Source organism: Ovis canadensis, chromosome 9, assembly GCF_042477335.2.
Source record: "Ovis canadensis isolate MfBH-ARS-UI-01 breed Bighorn chromosome 9, ARS-UI_OviCan_v2, whole genome shotgun sequence".
Taxonomy (NCBI): Eukaryota; Metazoa; Chordata; class Mammalia; order Artiodactyla; family Bovidae; genus Ovis; species Ovis canadensis.
The window spans coordinates 50,408,271-50,427,223 of NC_091253.1; the positions used below are offsets into that span (position 1 = coordinate 50,408,271).

The 18,953-nt window shown below is 38.0% G+C and overlaps 1 pseudogene; it reads right to left on the bottom strand.

Moving 5' to 3' along the window:
* LOC138445856 (glycoprotein-N-acetylgalactosamine 3-beta-galactosyltransferase 1 pseudogene) overlaps nt 1–17,985 on the bottom strand; it is an 82,632-nt pseudogene extending 64,647 nt beyond the window's left edge.
* Nucleotides 17,986–18,953: the final 968 nt, after the last annotated feature.

The window sequence follows — 18,953 nt, forward strand, 5'->3', positions numbered from 1 at the left end:
GAAGTAAAACTCTCAGTGTTTGCAGATGACATGATCCTCTACATAGTAAACCTTAAAGACTCCACTAGAAAATTACTAGAGCTAATCAATGAATATAGTAAAGTTGCAGGATATAAAATCAACACACAGATATCCCTTGCATTCCTATACACTAATAATGAGAAAATAGTAAAAGAAATTAAGGAAACAATTCCATTCACCATTGCAATGAAAAGAATAAAATACTTAGGAATATATCTACCTAAAGAAACTAAAGACCTATATATAGAAAACTATAAAACACTGGTGAAAGAAATCAAAGAGGACACTAATACATGGAGAAATATACCATGTTCATGGATCAGAAGAATCAATATAGTGAAAATGAGTATACTACCCAAAGCAATCTATAGATTCAATGCAATCCCTATCAAGCTACCAGCAGTATTTTTCACAGAGCTAGAACAAATAAGTTCACAATTTGTATGGAAATACAAAAAACCTGAAATAGCCAAAGCAATCTTGAGAAAGAAGAATGGAACTGGAGGAATCAACCTGCCTGACTTCAGGCTCTACTACAAAGCCACAGTCATCAAGACAGTATGGTACTGGCACAAAGACAGAAATATTGATCAATGGAACAAAATAGAAAGCCCAGAGATAAATCCACACACCTATGGACACCTTATCTTCGACAAAGGAGGCAAGGATATACAATGGATTAAAGACAATCTCTTTAACAAGTGGTGCTGGGAAAACTGGTCAACCACTTGTAAAAGAATGAAACTAGATCACTTTCTAACACCATACACAAAAATAAACTCAAAATGGATTAAATATCTAAACTTAAGACCAGAAACTATTAAACTCCTAGAGGAGAACATAGGTAAAGCACTCTCTGACATAAATCAACAGCAGGATCCTCTATGACCCACCTCCCAGAATACTGGAAATAAAAGCAAAAATAAACAAATGGGACCTAATTAAAATTAAAAGCTTCTGCACAACAAAGGAAACTATAAGCAAGGTGAAAAGACAGCCTTTAGAATGGGAGAAAATAATAGCAAATGAAGCAACTGACAAACAACTAATCTCAAAAATATATAAGCAACTCCTGCAGCTCAATTCCAAAAAAATAAACGACCCAATCAAAAAATGGGCCAAAGAACTACATAGACATTTCTCCAAAGAAGACATACAGATGGCTAACAAACACATGAAAAGATGCTCAACATCACTCCTTATCAGAGAAATGCAAATCAAAACCACAGTGAGGTACCACTTCACGCCAGTCAGAATGGCTGTGATCCAAAAGTCTACAAGCAATAAATGCTGGAGAGGGTGTGGAGAAAAGGGAACCCTCTTACACTGTTGGTGGGAAAGCAAACTAGTACAGCCACTATGGAGAACAATGTGGAGATTCCTTTAAAAACTGGAAATAGAACTGCCTTATGACCCAGCAATCCCACTGCTGGGCAAACACACCAAGGAAACCAGAATTGAAAGAGACACATGTACCCCAGTGTTCATCGCAGCACTGTTTGTAATAGCCAGGACATGGAAGCAACCTAGATGTCCATCAGCAGATGAATGGACAAGAAAGCTGTGGTACATATATACCATTAAATATTACTCAGCCAGTAAAAAGAATACATGTGAATCAGTTCTAATGAGATGGATGAAACTGGAGCCGATTATACAGAGTGAAGTAAGCCAGAAAGAAAAACACCAATACAGTATACTAACGCATATATATGGAATTTAGAAAGATGGTAATGATAACCCTGTATGTGAGACAGCAAAAGAGACACAGATGTATAGAACAGTCTTTTGGACTCTGTGGGAGAGGGTAAGAGTGGGATGATTTGGTAGAACGGCATTGAAACATGTATAATATCATATAAGAAATGAATCGCCAGTCTAGGTTCGATGCAGGATACAGGATGCTTGGGGCTGGTGCACTGGGATGACACAGAGGGATGGTATGGGGAAGGAGGTGTGAGGGGGGTTCAGGATTGGGAACACGTGTACACCTGTGGCAGATTCATGTTGATATGGCAAAACCAAAACAATATTGTAAAGTAAAAAAAAATAAAATTAAAAAAAGAAAGAAAGAAAAGCAGAGACATTACTTTGCCAAAAAAGATCTGTCTAGTCAAAGCTATGGTTTTTCCAGTAGTCATGTAAGCATGTGAGAGTTGGACCATAAAGAAAGCTGAACTGCGAAGAATTGAAGCTTTTGAACTGTGGTGTTAGAGAAGACTCTTGAGAGTCCTCTTGGACTGCAAGGAGATCAAACCAGTCAATCCTAAAGGAAATCAATCCTGAATATTCATTGGAAGGACTGATGCTGAAGCTGAAGCTCCAATACTTTGGCCACCTGATGGGAAGAACTGACTCATTGGAAAAGACCCCAATGCTGGGAATGATTGAAGGCAGGAGCAGAAGGGAAAGACAGAAGATAAGATGGTTGGATGGCATAACCAACTTCATGGACGTAAGATGGACATGTACAAGCTCTGGGAGTTGGTGATGGACAGGGAAGCCTGGCGTGCTGCAGTCCATGGGATCTCAAAGAGCCAGACATGACAGTGACTGAATTGACCTGAAGATTGTTTCACTTACAAGTTTAAATGATATACTGGCTACTCTAAATTTTATGTCTCAATAAATTCAGCACAGATTAGTTCAGCCTGAGCTCCAGGCATAGTAAACAATATTGTTACCTCAGAAAAAAAGTTTTACTAATATTTTTATTTTGAGTTATATACAAGCTGCATTTAACTTCAGGAATGGACTACTTGGGGTTTCCCAGGTGTCACTAGTGGTAAGGAACCCACCTGCAAATGCAGGAGATATAAGAGATGTGGGTTCAATCCCAGGGTCGGGAAGGTCCTGGAGAAGGGCATGGCAACCCACTCCAGTATTCTTGCCTGGACAATCCCATGGACAGAGGAGTCTGGCAGGCTACAGTCCATAGGGCTACACAGAGTCAGACACCACTGAAGCGACTTAGCATGCACACACATGGACTATTTGATGCATTTATATTAATTTATAATCTTGTATCTAATGAGCATTCTACTAATTGAATTAAAATGTCAGCATATTTAGAAGAAATTTTATAATTAGAAACCACAAAAGCATTTAAAGAAATTAGAAATGTCCCTTTAGCTGTCTCCAAACCAAATCAAGAGCAGAGATTTTAATTCTCTTCCTTTCTTATTTAACCCAGAAATCCTTATACTTGAATGCAACCATTTACTCATTCAACAGACCTGTGTCTAGAGTAATCTTTTCCCCCCTGGGAAATTTTTGTTTAAAAAAGTGACACATGTTGGAGGAATCCTCTGCCCCACCCTTTAAAATCTAGGCACAGGAAGCAGAAGGTGTGCTTTCCAACCTGAAGAAGAGAAATGAAGTCAGCAACTAGAGAACTCCTCCCCACAGTCAGTGCCCTGGCATTGCTGTTTGTTGGGAGCACAAGCTGGTTCACACTTTCCTTTGTTTGCCCACCAGGTCCTCTACTTGGAGGGGTTCTGTCAGCATCTCCAGCACATCACCTCTGCCTCATAAGCACATTCACCTCTTAAGCTCACCTCTTTCATTAAGTCCTCCCTGAACATCGCTCATCTCAGCCTATTCTGTTGTTTGACTGCATAGAAAGAGCATAGGGTTTGCTTTTGACCAGTCAAATAAATTTATATATTTTTTATTTATATATAAATACACAAGTCAGAGAGAAAGGTAAATTCCTGCTCATCACCACTTTCCTCTGGCTGTGTTACATATCAGTAAAGAGTGGACATTCTGGGTTGGAACAGCTTTATTTAAATCGGGTTCCTCATTTATTAGTTGTAGAACATATAAGTTATATTTTATTTCACTTTGTTATGCCTCAGTTTTCTCTCTTTGAAATCAGGGATAATGGTAGTCATTCTGAAAATTGGGGATATGTAGTTACCTTATAATGTAACTGTAAAACATTAAATTATATAAATAAATAGCACAGTGTATACATTCAATGGGCTTCCTAAGTGGTGTGAGTGGTAAAGAACCCACCTGCCAGTGCAGGTATATATAAGATTCGCGAGTTTGATCCCTAGGTCTGGAAGATCCCCTGGAGGAGAGCACTGCAACCCACTCCAGTATTCTTGCCTGGAGAATCCCATGGACAGAGGATCCGGAGGGCTGCAATCCATAGGATCGCCCAGAGTTGGACACGACTGAAGCCACTTAGTACACATGCAAGCATTTAATACACACTAGCTATTAAGTAAAGTGAAAGTGAAGTCGCTCAGTCGTGTCCAACTCTTAGCGACCCCATGGACTGCAGCCTACCAGGCTCCTCCGTCCATAGGATTTTCCAGGCAAGAGTACTGGAGCGGGGTGCCATTGCCTTCACTTTCACTTTTTACTTTCACTCATTGGAGAAGGAAATGGCAACCCACTCCAGTGTGCTTGCCTGAAGAATCCCAGGGACGGGGAAGCCTGGTGGGCTGCCGTCTATGGGGTCGCACAGAGTCGGACATGACTGAAGCGACTTAGCAGTAGCAGCAGCAGCAGCAGCTATTAAGTAAAGAATTTCAGCAGATCCATATCCACAGGCAATTTCAGAGAGAGAAAAAGTCACCCATGAAGAGAAAATCTCTTCTGGTTGCTCCAGAAAATTACCTCTGCCTCAGAGCGTAGGGGGCAGTGTGACCCAGGTATCTTTGCTTTTCCAAAGACCAAAGCCATGGGCTCTCACTTTCTTCTATGGCACTATTTGTCCTTTGGAGTAGGAGTCAAGGATTTTAAGAGAGTTATTTTTGCAAGAGTTAACCTCTCTTTTTGCAAATAATGACCTGAGCTAGGAGGATGACAGATGAGTTTCCATAGGTACAAACAGACTGATAATGGCCTGCCTGGGACAAGGAAGCTGGTGGAAAATGTCCCATTTAGAGGAAAGATGATTCTTGGCCACATAGGTTTGGGTTATGACCGCTGACTCTCTGTGGTAAGTTTGCTAGTCATACAGATAGCAAGGTTGTCTGAATAAGCAAAGTGGATCTTTCACCATGTATTAGTGATCTTGCCTACAGTCAAAAGTGAATTGTTTAAAAACAATATTTAACTCTGAGTATAAACTAAAGAGAATATCAACATTTTTTTCCAGCTTCGGAACAAGGGAAACTTACTATTCTGAAAAGTTTTACATCTATAAAACTCTGCAAGTAAATAAGTCCCAACATAGTCATCTGATGAAGTGATAAAATTTGCCCTTTGATTTTATGCTGCAATCTCTAATCTCTATAGCACAAAAAAGGTCACCGCACAAAAATAACACCATGGCAGATTTTTATTAAATACTTCACAGTAGATTACAAAAATTATAAAAATACAAAAGATGAATATAGTATTAGCTATCATTTATTGCTAGCTACTTGTGTCAGGTGCTTTATATGATACACATTCATCCATCCTTCAGGTATATTCTGAGCATCCACTGAGGGGATGCTATTAACAATACAAAAATGACCTCTGCTCTCATAACCAGCTTAATGAAGTGGAGCGACATTAAGCACTCATCACCATTAATCAATTTTCATTGTGGTCAAAACCATAAAGGATAAATTCAAGTGGCATGGGAAGACTTTGCTGAAGGATTGATATTAAAACTGTAAATGATGAGATACCAAGTGAGGTAGTGATGATGGACAGAGACACTTTCAGGTAAAGAATATGGAATTTGAGACCAAAGGTCAGGTGTCGTCTCCATTTTACAGGAAGAAAAACAGAGCAATGTTAAAAATACCAATTTTGACAAACATAAAGTCTAGGAACTTGACTGCTAACACTTTTATAAAAATATACTCATTTAGGAAATAGAAGTCCTAACCTTGGACACAGTTAAAAACTAATATCCACACTGGGAATTGATGACATTTTTATAATTATTTGCTGTGTAAGAATTGAATCTATAAATATTAAAGATTAAATTCTACTCATATGCAAAGCCTTTTCTCTGATTACAGTGTTCATTTTTTCCAGCATTTGGAGAAAAGGGCTTATTGTTTCTAATATTCCTATTACCCAAACCTTTTCATGCCTTTCTCTCTGTTATGCGAGGAAAGTTTTGAATTTCAACATCTTTAAAGGTAGGCCATGCCCTGGGGGTCAACTCAGCAACTTGTTTAATCTTTTACATCCCTCCAGGAGATTCTGATTCTGCTAAAGTTTGGGAATCACTTCTTGAATTCTACCTTGAGAAACTTACATTTTTATTTCCTAGATTAGGGAAAAAATTCTTTAGCATCAGTTCAATGTTATGCTTTTTTTTTTTTTTTTTTTACTTTACAATATTCTATTGGTTTTGCCATACATTGACATGAATCTGCCATGGGTGTACATGTGTTCCCCATCCTGAACCCTCCTCCCACCTCCCTCCCCATCCCATCCCTCTGGATCATCCCAGTGCATCAGCCCTGAGCACCCTGTATCATGCATCGAACCTGGACTGGCAATTTGTTTCACATGTTATAATTTACATGTTTCAGTGCCATTCTCCCAGATCATCCCACCCTCACCCTCTCCCACAGAGTACAAAAGACTGTTCTATACATCTGTGTCTCTTTTGCTGTCTCACATACAGGGTTATCATTACCATCTTTCTAAATTCCATATATATGCATTAGTGTACTGTATTGATGTTTTTCTTTCTGGCTTACTTCATTCTGTATAATCGGTTCCAGTTTCATCCACCTCATTAGAACTGATTCAAATGTGTTCTTTTTAAAGGCTGAGTAATACTCCATTGTGTATATGTACCACAGCTTTCTTATCCATTCGTCTGCTAATGGACATCTAGGTTGCTTCCATGTCTTGGCTACTGTAAACAGTGCTGCGATGAACACTGGGGTACATGTACATGTGTTGCTTTCAGTTCTGGTTTCCTCGGTGTGTTTGCCCAGCAGTGGGATTGCTGGGTCATAAGGCAGTTCTATTTCCAGTTTTTAAAGGAATCTCCACATTGTTCTCCATAGTGGCTGTACTAGTTTGCATTCCCACCAACAGTGTAAGAGGGTTCCCTTTTCTCCACACCCACTCCAGCATTTATTGCTTGTAGACTTTTGGATCGCAGCCATTCTGACTGGTGTGAAATGGTACTTCATTGTGGTTTTGATTTGCATTTCTCTGATAATGAGTGATGTTGAGCATATTTTCATGTTTGTTAGTCATCTGTATTGGAGAAGGAAATGGCAACCCACTCCAGTATTCTTGCCTGGAGAATCCCAGAGGTGGGGGAGCCTGGTGGGCTGCTATCTACGGGGTCGCACAGAGTTGGACATGACTGAAGTGCCTTAGCAACAGCAGCAGCAGCCATCTGTACATCTTCTTTGGAGAATTATCTGTTTAGTTCTTTGGCCCACTTTTTGATTGGGTCATTTATTTTTCTGGAATTGAGCTGCAGGAGTTGCTTGTATATTTTTGAGATTAATTCTTTGTCCATTGCTTCATTTGCTACTATTTTCTCCCATTCTGAAGGCTGTCTTTTCATCTTGCTTATAGTTTCCTTTGTTGTGCAGAAGCTTTTAATTTAAATTAGGTCCCATTTGTTTTTACTTTTATTTCCAGTATTCTGGGAGATGGGTTACAGAGGATCCTGCTGTTGATTTATGTCAGAGAGTGTTTTTCCTATGTTTTCCTCTAGGAGTTTTATAGTTTCTGGTCTTAAGTTTAGATATTTAATCCATTTTGAGTTTATTTTTGTGTATGGTGTTAGAAAGTGATCTAGTTTCATTCTTTTACAAGTGGTTGACCAGTTTTCCCAGCATCAGTTGTTAAAGAGAATGTCTTTTCTCCATTGTATGCTTTTTTTAAAAAAAAGTTATATAGAGCTCTTCTTCCTAAGAACTCACATAACATACACAGTTCATGTATTACAGGTAAATACCATCTTTAGTGAGCAGTATCATATTCTTTTATGTTATTAAAATATAAGTAATGAAGTTATTTATGTATTTGCCATAGCAAATCAACAAGTATCTGTTGCATACTCTGTATGTATCCACTTGTCTTAGGCACTAAGGGACAACGTAAGGATAAATATATTTTTATCAAGACATCAGAAAGACATTTTATTCATCATTTGTGGTAATTAAGATAAACCTTCTTTATTTATACTCTACTAAGTTCCATTGATTGAAGATCTCACAATCTTATTGAGGAAATGAGGCTTATAAAGTAAAAACAATTAGTAATTAGTACATAATAATTTCCTGTCAAGTGACATCTTGTCTAATATAAATTATTAATGCTTCACTTGTTAGAATAGAGGAATTATCGTGAAATTAAAAAGAAGGAAGCCTTCAGTGGAAACAGTTGAAATGAGCCTTCAACATGAACAAAACTGTGTTTGGTAAAAAGGAGAAGATGAAGGGTTTTGGTAAGGAAGAGCATATAAGAACAATGGTGAGAAGATGGAGATTACCAAATGTGCAAGACAAGAAGACAGTTATTTAGAGTAGTTGAGGAAATACTTTAATTAAATCAGAGTTTAATCATATTAAATGTTAATATAAGTGTACTTACATTTGCAACTTAAACTGCATTAACACTGTATAGCCCATAAATCATGAAGGACTTGAAAGTGTGACCTGAAATGAATGGACATATGCTAATTTACTTGAGACTCGTGAAGAGCAGGGAAGTCTGATAAGGAAAACGGAACAAGACAAGATAAAGGATTGTGATTACAGTGGACACATGTATTGTTTGATCCTTGATTTGACCAGTAAGAGGCAAATCTAAAACACGAGAATGCTTTGGGGAAGGAGAAAACAGTGTGACAAAACCGTGTATTGCTGCTTCTGCTGCTGCTGAGTCGCTTCAGTTGTGTCCGACTCTGTGCGACCCAGTAAACGGCAGCCCACCAGGCTCCTCCGCCCATGGAATTTTCCAGACAAAAGTACTGGAGTGGGGTGCCATTGCCTTCTCTGATTATTGCTGGCAGCAGGCAAAATATACCAAAGTATCATCATCCCATGTGTTTTGCCATTTGTCCATCAACAAGTAGACTAGCTTTCCTACAGCAGCTTTCCCCTCCTCTTCTCTACCATATTCAACCTCTTGAACTTTACATTACTGATTGAAATAAGGAGGGAAAAGTAGAAAAAAGAGAAAGGTAAGATCAGACTAGGGAAGAAATTTAGGGAATGGTAAATACAAGCATGAGGCTTAAGAGATTTATATGAAAAAATAAATAAATAAGGAAGAAAGCTAAGTAATGCCAGGCACTGTGTACAGGATTCACCACATGAGAAAAATACAAAAAAAAACACACGAGTTATTTTGTAACTGCATGTAGTGGTTATCTGTGTGTTCTTTGTTCTGAGACTGGACCACATGACTCATGATGTCAGTTTAGTTACAGTGAATATCAAGTTTATACTGTTTTATTTACTGTGAGAAAGAAAAATGCACCTCTTAAGTACATCATGAGTTAAAAGGCTAAGCCATGGCACTCGTCAGCTTGTTCTTATTTTTAATCTCTGAAGAGAATCCACATTCTCCATGGCTTGCAAAGAGCCACCCACTGGTTTCTCAATCACTGTACCCAGGAAATGTCTCTAGATTGAGAAGGGGGAGGGAATGAGGAAGGCAGAAATATTCCTGTGCCAGTGGAGAACAGTCTCTAAGATAAAGTCCCATACTATGACTCATCTCATTCTGACTCTGAAATAAATTACCATAACTTCAACCACCTCTTACATGACTATTATTTTGTAGGAAGCACAGATACATTCCTTTGAGAGAAGAAAAATACTTTTTCTTTATGGAATCCCCCACAAGTTTTTTTCTGAGTTGATGATTAGAACAATAACAGCCAATATTTTTTGAGTGCCTACTATGTACCAGGATTCTACTTGGTACTCTGTAGATTTTACATGTGAAACAAGCCCTCTGAGAAGGTTCTGTTATTATCATCACAGGCACGGAGGGAGCAGTTGAGGATGGAGGGTAGAAAGGCACAGGAGAGTCATGTAGAAATCTGAGTGTGGACTTTATCATGGGGGAATGGAGGGCTCTAGAGGATTTTAACGCAGTAAGTAATACTATCATATTGCACAGTAATCAGAGCACAGAACCTGAATTATTCAAGGCTTCAACTAAAGCACATTTGCTTAAACACCCAGATCAGAATTTGGGTAAAAAGGAGAGTTGGTGGTGAATGTTCCTGTTTATAATCCAACACTTGGGACTCACAGTAGGTGAATAACAAAATGGCTCAGTGCCAGGCAAGTCCTGACTCAAATGACACGCTCTCCTGCAACGTATTAAATGTTTCACAAATTGCAGAAGATGTGTTTTTTGACTAGAAAGATCATTTCAGTTGTGAACTCTTTCAGAATTTTCCATTGTAAGTAAATAGATTTAATTTTCTTCTTTCTATTCATATGCAGATCTGCTAAATTATGTTTCACAGAAAGTAAAGTGGTCAGATTTAATCAGATCATTCATTCTTACCAGCCAGGGCTCTCAGTAATTACTTTTTATCTCAGATAATTTTAATTTGCCTTACATTTACATAATGAAATTATTTTGTATCAGCTTGCAAGGTCTCAGGAGGAATATTTTAAAATATCAACATTCAGTAGTCATTAATTATTTATTTCACTTGTTTAACAATATTTATATATATTCTATTATGTGTAAGATGTGCCATAGGCACATCGATTAGAAAGATAATCATGATTGTCTACAAAACACAAAGGTAAACAACAATTTGAATGTCTATGAAAAATAATCCAGATATTACAGGGCTCAATGCAAATTTTAGAGGGACCCTGCAATCAGGTATGACCACCTTCACAAAATATTAATATAAAATTTTATACTAATTTTTAATTTGTAGACCAAAATTTATGAAAAATTTTTGTGTGTTTTATTTATTTATTTATTTTTTAATTTTAGTTTTTTATTTTTTAAATTTTAAAATCTTTAATTCTGTGGTTTAAATTTAGTCCATGGATTCCTATAGCTGTAATTGCTTTGTAATCAGAGACTAAATCTTACTTACTTTTGTAATCTCTGTATCTAGCACAGAGTTGGACACAAAGCAGATGCAAAATGTTTTTTGTTGAATGAAAAATGAGTAATAAAAATTGTCTTCTTTTCCCTGTTAACCATTTGGCTGTTAAATCTATGGGGCCATTTTTTAAATTGGCTATGAAATCTCCCATTGAAAATTGATTCTGTATTAATGATGTCATCACTTATTTGGTACTTATGAAATCAAGCTTACTGTTATTTTTCTTCTTGCATATATATTCTGTTCAGTCATTTTTATCATATAAATACTGATGGTTCCTCAAAGATTAGCTTTGTGAAAACATGAATGATTTGTTTATACATGAATAATATATATTGACATTTTCATCACCTATGAATTTTACTGAAATGTGGACACTTTAAGGTTTATCATTATTAATATTAAAATAATTTGAAATGAAGTAGTTTGTTTTGCATTAACAAAGCTCTTAGGCAAACTATTCCTCCACTGTCAAATTAATGCAGAAATGTAAACATCTTTCTCTACGGAATCATGAACTTGAACACATGGTAATATCAGGATTTTAACAGCTGATTAAAAAAACCCAACTTTTGCTGAAACTATATACTTAACAAATTTTAAACACTGAAGTGAGATTTAGATTTTAGATTAAGGAGATATAAGAAATAAATCAGTCAAATTGAAAGAGAACAAATAAAGTAAAACTCTCTAAAATTCCAAATTCAACAAAATGCTTGTGTATTTTCTTCATTTATTTCTCCAAATAATTGAATAAGAAATAATTTATTTGAAGCTGTATTTAAAGTTATATCATGGGGGTATTAAAAAGGCAACAGTTTTAATACCTATTTAAAATTTGTTGGATTTATTATGCTATAATATATCTGAAATAATAGTCCATAATGTAGTATTTTATGAATTGTTCAGAATGGATGTTGTTTTATAAGGAGGTTTACAAAAATAATGAATTGTCAAGTCTGATTTGTCTCAGCACCCAAAGTTCATGCACAAAACAATATAAAGATACACAGCGGTAGTGACATCTATACTTCAAAGTGAGCACAATAGTTTCTTTCTTTTTAAAACTGATTTTTCCATGTCAACTTAGAAATACTACTTCTGTATGAATTTATCTTTCTTATCCAAAGGATTTCATAATTTTTCCTTTTACTTCATGCTCCATATTTCCTCTTCTTCATTATATTACAATAAATTTTCTTCACATTTAAATTCCTTCTTCCTATGTTTTTCTGTTATCATTTTCACCCATTCTCCAGTTCCAGGTACCACCTTAATTTTACCTTATTTCACAGCCTGGATTATATCCTTATTTCCATCACCAAGTTAGCAATTTCATTTAACTCCTTTCATAAGAACTATGTAGATGAAAGACACTTTTGTCCATATATGTGCGTGTGCTCAGTCATGTCTGACTCTTTGTGACCCCATGGCCTATAGCTCACCAGGCTCCTCTGTCCATGGAATTTCCCAGGCAAGAATACTGGAGTCGGTTACCATTTCCTCCTCCAGGGGATCTTCCAGACCCAGGGGTCAAACCCACATCTCCTGCATCTCCTGCATTGGCGGGCAGATTCTTTACCACTGAGCCACCTGGGAAATCTGTCCACTAATATCTTCACCTAATAAACCTTAAACCCTCAAAGTATAGCGAACATCCAAATGGTCTCCCCATAACATCTCAGGAAAATTACCATGATGCCAGGTTCCCAGTGCCTTTCCTAGAGGTGGCAGCAATGAATCTCCCTATCTCTTAAAGCAAAAGGTTTACAGAACTGGGCAGTTATCTATTGCTTCTAGATGTTTATCCCTACAGGGGCTATAAAGGCAATTGCTCTTCTCAGATGGAGCTGAATATCCATTTTATTCATAGGAAAAGCATTGGAAAAATAACTGTAATTCTCTAAGATACTGCACAACCACATTGCTTTAAGTGATCTCCAAGGGGCCTGAAAATTTAATTGGATTCTATGCAATTATGAAATTGTATCAGGAAACAACTTAATAAGCAAGGTATTTTGTTCTTTGGAAGAGCAAAGACATTGAATAATTTTCTTCTGTTCTGCATGGCTATATCCATTCAAGGAATATGGATATAGAAAAGCATTTATAATTTCCCTCATAATCAAAATGGTTATTCACGAAATTTTAGGCAGAGGGATGGGTTAATGTTTCATCAACATTTAGCCCTTCCTGAATCCTAAAATCCTAAAATGAATAATAACGCATGATTTCTTATGTGTACAGCAGATACTGTTTATATTGATGTGTTCTTTGAGAGTAACTTTGTAAACGGTATGGAAAACCATTGTCTTGCTTTTTTTCATCTTCTACCTCAACCTACAGAAGTTAGTTTCAGGCAGAGGAAACTGCCAGCTTTATTTTATAGTCTTATGTCTTCTCACAGGATAGCTCAGTCTTAAACTTACCATTAAGACTGAGCTATCCTGTTTAAGACTGAGTTATCCTGTGAGACGGCATAGGCTATAAACTAAAGCTGGAAGTTTTACCCACTCCAGTGTTCTTGGGCTTCCCTTGTGGCTCAACTGGTAAAGAATCTGCCTGCAATATGGGAGGCCTGGGTTCAATCCCTGGGTTGAGAAGATCCCCTGGAGAAGGGAAAGGCTACCCACTCCAGTATTCTGGCCTGGAGAATTCCATGGACTGTATAGTCCATGGGGTCACAAAGAGTCAGACACGACTGTGAAACTTACACTTTCACTTTCAAACTTACCATTAAGAATGGTGAGTGCAAGCATTCTCCAGGTCCTATTTCTCTGCTGTGGGGGTTTAAGGCATGAAGGCACTGCTCAGACATGTCATAATGACGTTGTTCTGTCTCCCTGTGGCCCCAACCAGCTTCTGGTTCCATGAGTTTGTGTTTACAATCTCTAGGCAGAAAGCCTTCTTCCCCTAGCTGGGATCCTCTCTCAGAGGACACGTCAGCTGTGTCACAGCTTTTCCACCAGCATCAAACCACTTCAGGCTTGTCTTAGAAGTTCTTATGAGCTTAGTCTCTCAGTTGTGTCTGACTCTTTGTGACCCTGTAGCCTGCCAGGCTCCTCTGTCCATGGGATTTTTCAGGTGAGAATACTAGAACCAGTTTACACTTCCTCCTCCAGGGGATCATCTTGGATTGACCCAAGGATTGAACTCACTTCTCCTTTGTCTCCTGCATTACAAGTGGATTCTTTCCCACTGAGCCATTGGGGAAGTCTTTCTCCTGGCTTTATCAAAGAGCCATGTACTTGGCGGGTTTAGGGAATTTCTGTAGCCCATTAATTAACTGAGGAGCTGGCTTCTCGCTTGGCCACAGAGCTCTTTGCTAGTAAGTGACTGGACCACGTGAGTCCAACATAGTCATATGGCAGATGAGATCTGTGTGCTTCAGATATAGACAGAGCTGGGTTGAGTCCCAATTCAGAGATGACCTAACTGTGAGAAATTGAACAGTTTATTTAAGTCCACTGAGTCCTGGGTTCTTAATTTTAAGTTAGGGTATCTTAACTGTACCAGTTGTTTGAAAGTCATAGGTAATAGAGTGTGAAATGCTTAGAATAACACTTCATGAGCAATATATGGGCTTCCCAGGTGGCACTAGTTGTAAAGAACCCACCTGCCTAATCAGGAGACATAAGAGACTTGGGTTCAATCCCTGGGTTGGGAAGATCCCCTGGAGGAGGCTATGGCAACCCTCTCCAGTATTCTTGCCTGGAGAATCACATGGATAGAGGAGCCAGGCAGGCTATAGTCCATAGGGTTGCAAAGAGTAGGACAAGACTGAAGCAACTTAGCATGCATGTACGAGCAATAGATAGACTGAGGGTTTATTAAGAGCAACTGATTAGGTGTAAATAAAAATTAGTCTTCTTGTTTGGCTTGTTTGTGATCATTTACCATATTCATTAGGACTTGAATAGCCAGGGAAGAAGCTTTATGAACAAAAATTTACCTGGAGAAACAAAATAAACTTTTCAAATCATGAAATAATCCTGGTTCCAAATGAAGTTTCCAACTATTAAAGATGAAGATAGCATAAAGGTTTAAAAAATTATAGCTTTTATATATCAAATATAAAAAAGATAAAAATTATTATTCTGAAAAGGCACTTACAATGTTCCAAAGTAACTCATAGGAAAAAAATTTAGCTTTCCATTTGGAAAAATTATTGTAGCAAATAGATATCACATTTTTTTCCCCTAGTATTAAGCCAGTACAAAACTTCTACATAGCTCTTGGAAAATACATAGGGAAAACTAATTAACATTTCAGAATTCTATGCTAATAGGTTATAATTTCCTCTCTTAAATAATAGACTGTGTGAGTTAAATATACCAATGATGAACAATGTAGACTTTGGGAATATTTGTGAAAAGTGATTTTCATAAAAAGAGAAATTTTCCCCAGCAGGTATTTACCTAGGCAACAAAAACCTTAAGCAGAACAATTTAGTTTTTCTTCACAAGAAACACTTTTAGCTGGCATGAAGACACTGGTTAGGCAAGTCATGATGACATTGTCTGTCTCCCTGTGGCCCCAACTGGCTTCTGGTTCCATGAGTCTGTAAGCATCCCTCACTGGTTTAGACTCACCTGGCATTCCAGGTGTGCTCAGTATCCCAGTGGATAGAGCCTTGAGACAGAAATGCTTTGTGGGACCATGTGTATGGTGTATCGGACTGAGCCCATTAAAGCCTCTCTATAAACTAGTGAAAACTACTGGTTACCAGTGGAGAGAGGGGAGGGAGGAAGGGCAAGGGGCAGGGGTAAGGAGTTAAAAAGTTCCAAGTATTGTGTATAAAATAAATAAGATACAAGGATATAGTGTAAATCAAAGGAATATTGTCAATGTAACTATAAAAGGAGTAAAACCTTTAAAAATTGTGAATCACCATGTTGTTCTCCTGTAACATTGTACATTGACTATGCTTCAAGTAAAAAAAAGATAATTCACATGTTTGAATATTCTAGTTATATCCGCACCCTGTCTTTCCATGCACTGACACACATCCAAATACACAGTTTTGTTTTTAATATTTCATATTTCATGGATTCAGTTCTGTTTTGACTCTTTGCTTCAATAAAGCATTTCAGTGAATCCCATTTATAATAGGTGACTCATTTTCATCCTACTATTCTGTCTTTATCATAACCAATTATGATATCAGGAATGTTTTCTGTTACCTCCCCAATAAAAACTAAAATAATTACAAATTTACCAGGAAATATCCCTTGATCCTCCTTTTGTTTTCTTTCTAAGAAAGCAAGAAGTGTATTATGGTAATAGAAAGATAAAAAATGTAGTCAACTGCTGAAAATCACTAGGAGAAAATTACAAACATAATAATACTATATTTATCTTACTCCCGAACTTGTTGTTCAGAGACTAGAATGAAGGCTCAAACTCTCTCCCAAACTGAAGTTTTAATAGTGCTCCATCACATTATTCCTTTGAAACAATAAAAAATGTACTAATGAACGCAAACAACTCTCTTTTGTGTGGTAAAGAGAAAGAAAAGAAATATAAGATTACACAATATTCTTTTTAAAAATAATTTTATTTATTTTTGTCTGTGCTGGGTCTTCTTTGCTGCATGGGCTTTCTCCAGTTATGGTGAATGGGGGCTACTCATTATGGTGCATGGTCTTCTCATTGCAGTGACTTGTCTTGTTGTGGAGCACAGGCTCTAGGGCATGTGACCTCAGTAGTCGCAGCTCCTGGGCTCTAGAACAAGCTCTAGGCTCAATACTGAGGTGCATGGGCTTAATTGCTCTGAGGCACATGGGATCTTCTCAAATCAGGGATCAAACCCTTGTCTCCTTGCCGGGAGCCAGCGTGAGGAATCCCACCCATGACAAGGTCATGCGGCAGAGATATGATGTGCAAGGTCTAGTCAGATCTCAGGTTTTCCCCCTGGTATTTCCTGAGCATCCACCCCCCAAGACCAGAGTCTGCCTGCTTTACTATGTTATGCTTTCCATCTACTTTTTTGACATTAACAGGGGGCTGTCCCCCCACCACCTTTTCCTGGAAAAAAAAATTAATTTAGAGCTTTTAGATAATAAATCTCCTGGGCATAATACGAGTGTTTCAATCCAAAAACCCCTCTGATGGCTTTTTAGCCTGCCTGCAGGACTTGTACAGCTGCGCTTGTGATTGTTTGAGGCCTCCTGACTGCAGGAGGCACTGGAAGCTTAAAACATCCTAGGAATGTAGGGGCTTCTGAGGAGTCAAAATCATTAGAATAGGACTGATTAAAGGTTTCATTTGCTGAGCCAATACTTGCTGCCAAATTTTCATATCTTTTATTCTTAGATATAGTTGGTATATAGAACAACAGGTAGTAGACCTGGTATTAGCAACATTAGATCTTTGAGTTAAGTACTTTCTTTGTTATAACCCACTGCACCTTTGTTCTATAGGAATATAACTTTATTTAGTACTTTGAGGGTGATGTGGAGTAAAGAAAAAAACACTTCTAGGGAAAAGGAGTTTTCTGGTTTGATAGACAATTGTCCAGGAAGAGAGCCATAAAAATGTTAACAGGCCTCTTGGCCAGAAGATACAGTAAACCACCTGAGACCTTTTGTATATGGGAGGGTATGCAAAAAAAAAAAAAAAAAAAAGCCTTGTTTGTCTCAGTGAGGGTCAGGACTGCTGCCCCTGCATAACTCTGCATGTTCCAATATTTCTTTATGCACAACTTGGGGTATATAAGCTGATTTTGAAAGTGGAGTTTTTGGAGTCTTGCACGGATGCTGGGCTTCCCCATGTCGTTCTTTTTTTTTTTCTGGCTGAATTCCCATCTGGGGCATGGAGGCTCACCATGTCTACTTACTTGTGCCGGCTTCTAAGATCCGCAAGAGAGAGCCCAAGGTGGGGCACTCTCCGATATTCAAACAGGCGCCGGTGGCATAACGTAGATGGTGCATGTTCCTTGTCTGGAACTTTATTGGTTTTCCATGTAAACCAAGTTAATCAGCCTCTTTTCTCCACTAAATTTTCCTACTACACTATTACTTCCTAATCTAATCTTATATTAATATATAAATAAGTCTTTCCTCGCCAATGCCGTCCCCACTTCGAATTCCCACTTTGATGCTGGGGCTGGAACTCGGCATCTCCTACATTGGCAGGCAGATTCTTTACCCCGGAGACATGAGGGAGGCCCTACAATATTCTTTATTAAAGAAATTCTTCAGCTTCTAAGTTTGTGCCACAAAACAAAAATACCTGGATGACTTAGAGTTATTTTTTCCTTTTGTCTATGGGTAGGGAAATTAGCTCTGCATTTCCCTGAGTAAATGACCATTTTTAAACTCACTTCAGTTTTTTTTCAGTGCAACCTGTTGTATGCTGTCGGCCCTCTGCAGGTTCCAAATCCCGCAGATTTGAACACTTCTGATCCACAGTTGGTTGAATCCAAAGATGCAGACTCTTTAGATATGGAGGGTCCACTGTATCATGTCATTCTATTTAGGGGACTTGAGGACCTGGAGTTTCTGTATGGAGGGTTCCTGGAGTCAGTCTCTTGCAGATACCCATGGGTGACTGTATCAAGATATACTACCTACTCTCTCTCAAGGCTAAGCACCATATGGCAAAAGTTTGGTTAGAAACTAAGAATGTTTAGAGTTTTAGTAAAGTTAGAGTACTTCTTTGGGGAGTCAATAGTTGGAGACATTGTTTGTCAAACTTATTCCTTCATATATTTCCTTCCTGGTTTTATCCATAGGCCTTACGACACTGGGCATAACCACTTTGATTACGTTATCATTGTTGGATGGATCAACACAGCACAGCTTCTTTTTGCCATCCCCAGTAATGGCTGCTTCCCTGGTGGCTCAGAGGTTAAAGAGTCTGCCTGCAATGCAGGAGACCTGGGTTTGATCCCTGGGTC